This window comes from Sminthopsis crassicaudata, chromosome 3 (genome assembly GCF_048593235.1).
Source record: "Sminthopsis crassicaudata isolate SCR6 chromosome 3, ASM4859323v1, whole genome shotgun sequence".
NCBI classification, from domain to species: domain Eukaryota; kingdom Metazoa; phylum Chordata; class Mammalia; order Dasyuromorphia; family Dasyuridae; genus Sminthopsis; species Sminthopsis crassicaudata.
In genome coordinates this window covers 278,542,010-278,544,686 of record NC_133619.1, presented here as the reverse complement: position 1 = coordinate 278,544,686, position 2,677 = coordinate 278,542,010, and the positions used below count along the sequence as shown (strand labels likewise).

At 36.2% G+C, this 2,677-nt stretch overlaps 1 non-coding gene across 1 annotated transcript; it reads right to left on the bottom strand.

Moving 5' to 3' along the window:
• Positions 1–1,606: 1,606 nt before the first annotated feature.
• LOC141565281 (U6atac minor spliceosomal RNA) lies at positions 1,607–1,731 on the bottom strand. The gene has a single exon (XR_012488957.1). It is a non-coding gene; the product is annotated as a U6atac minor spliceosomal RNA (small nuclear RNA).
• Between the last annotated feature and the right edge of the window lie 946 nt (positions 1,732–2,677).

The window sequence follows — 2,677 nt, the reverse complement described above, 5'->3', positions numbered from 1 at the left end:
GTTTAAATTCTAGGTCCAAATTCAAAAGATCAGAAATTTGAATTCTTTCTTATTAGTTTATGTAGCCTTGGTCAAGTTACTTATCCTTTCATTTTACAGATGTAGAAAGGGAGATCTGGAGAATCTGGAATAAATGACTTTTATGGTCCCTTTGGGCTCTGAATTTTGAGTTACAGCTCCTGTTTCTACTTTCAATGAATTACATTTAAAGAAGATGACAGCATAATACCCAGCAGGTTGGAACAGAATTGAGAGCCTAACTGGCTCATATATTTTGAAAGACTGATGATATTTAAACATCTTAGGGATGTGGTCTCTTGTGCTCCCCTCCAACCTTTAGCAGAGGTTAGAGTTGGGTTTGATATTGAAGCATGCAGTAAAATAAGCTGGACTGGGCACTGAGATTTGGAATTATAGCTTATCAAGGAATGTCATAAAAATCATCTTAAGGGGTTCCAGTGGTATCCAGTACAAATATTGGCTAGAGACTTTACAAAGCAGAGACAGATTACCTAGCAGTGACTAGATCATGTGAATCCAAAAGCAAGAGTAGTTCCTATTTCTCTGTTCCATCTCTTCCTCCTCTCTCTTCTGTACCATTCATTTTAAAGATTAAGAAATAAAAGATCCCATCATTTTGAGTTTTCTGTTTTCCATGTGGCACAGAGGGTTTATGGGGTGCTTGGAGAGGATTAGGACCTCTGGTTTGAGTGCTTGCCAAGTCCTTTTCAGAGATGCTCATTCGTCCTTTCTCCCATCTTATACCTACTGCTCCAATAAGCTATAGTATGAGCAGCAGCTATACCCTAGTAAAACTGTTTCAGCAGACGGGATAAACACCAGGTTGAAGGTAACAGGTCTGAAACTCAATGGTGAATTGGGGGGGGGGGGGTTATTCCAAGCTTTTGAAGACTTTCTTGGAGAATGGGTAGTTGAAAACAATTTGTTTTTATTGTAACTACAACCATGTAGGTACTTGAAGTATCCACTCTAGAGTGTTTAGGGTTGGTCAATCATTACAGACACTAAGAACATATTGGGCCATCACTAGTCATCCTAACTTTTGTCTTAAAACTGGAATTTGAAACTCTAGAAGAGAGAGGCTGAGAAATTCTGCTTTATTTAAATCTTATTCATATGCAAGTTAAGACATTATCCAATGATGTTTTTCATCTCCTTCAAAAAAGAAAAGAAAAGAAAAGAAGACAGAACAAAAAGTAGGTGGAAAGTAGAGAAAGTACTGGACCTGGAGTTTTCCTGACTCATCTTCCTGAGTTAAATTCTAGTCTGAGACACTTAGTAGTTATGTGATCCTAGACTTAAGTCAGTTAAACTTGTTTGCCTCAGTTTCCTTATCTGTAAAGTGAGTTGGAGAAGGAAATAACAAACCACTCCAATATCTTTGTCAAGAAAATCCCAAATGTAGTTACAAATTGTTGTCATGCCTTGAACCAACTCAACAAATACAGAGAAATTTTATGCTGCCCTCATCACCCTGATCACTTGGTTCTCCTTTCACAAATGATTGTTCACATTTCCTATGGTTGTTTTTGTGTGATCAGAATTGGAGAATGGGGAGATTTCCCTGAGAGGTTGTTTATATTTTATAGAATGGTTAGATACCACAGAGCAGGTAGCAAAGCCTTAACCATATAAGTATTTTAAAGACCACTAGGACTATTTCCATTCTTATCAAGAGGACCGCTAGCCTTTTTTCCTTTCACACATATATTCAAATCCTCCAGATATTTTATTACACACTTTACAATCTTTCAATCTCCCAAAGAATAGGTAGAGGAATCCATGAGGATCTGGGGAAAATCATTTCTCCTATTACTGAAGGATATGAACTTCTAATATCATAGTAATTTTAGATAATATTCAATGGGAGATCTAGGGACCAAACCCTTCTCCTTTTTCTGACTTTAGAGAAAGAAGAGAGGGAATGGAGAATGTACCAAGAAAGGAGGAGGAATTAGGGAAGAAAATCTCACCTTTGAAGCAGCTTCAGTAGGTATGGTCTGTAAAGATTTTAATTGACCCTTTTTTGGTTGAGTCAGGGGTAATAAGGAGAATACAGACAAGCTGTGCTATACCACAACACTTACTTGTACAAGAAGCACTGAACAGACCATATCAAAAGAGAGAATTAGAGAGAATGTGCAAGAAAGAACTTTGAAAAATATAAACAGTATTCAAAAAGGCATTTTACGATTAACAAGCTTTTTTATTTATCCCTTATTTGTATTTTCCTGTGTCAATAACATTATTTCTAAATAATTAATTCCAAAACTTATGATTATTCTGGTCTTTTTTCCACTAGACAATAAGAATTAGCCAGCCTTTCTTTCAGCCCCAAAGATGACCTTCCTTCATGTGCTGGCTCTCCTAATTAGAATGAGAGCTCCTAAAGAGAAGAGACTGATTAATTTTTTTCTCTTTGTATCCATAGAATATACACATTTTAATTAGTTTTTTTTAAAAAGTACATGCACATTATTTTCCAAAATGGTTGGACCAAGTCACAGATACACTAGGAGCATCTTAATGTATTTTCTTCTTGTTGCCCTTCCAATATTTTCATCTTTTGGCCAGAAAACCCAAAGGTCTTCCCTTCTCAGATTAATTTTTTTTTGGCTAGGTAAAAGAAACCATTTTTTTGGGCTCATTTCTTACC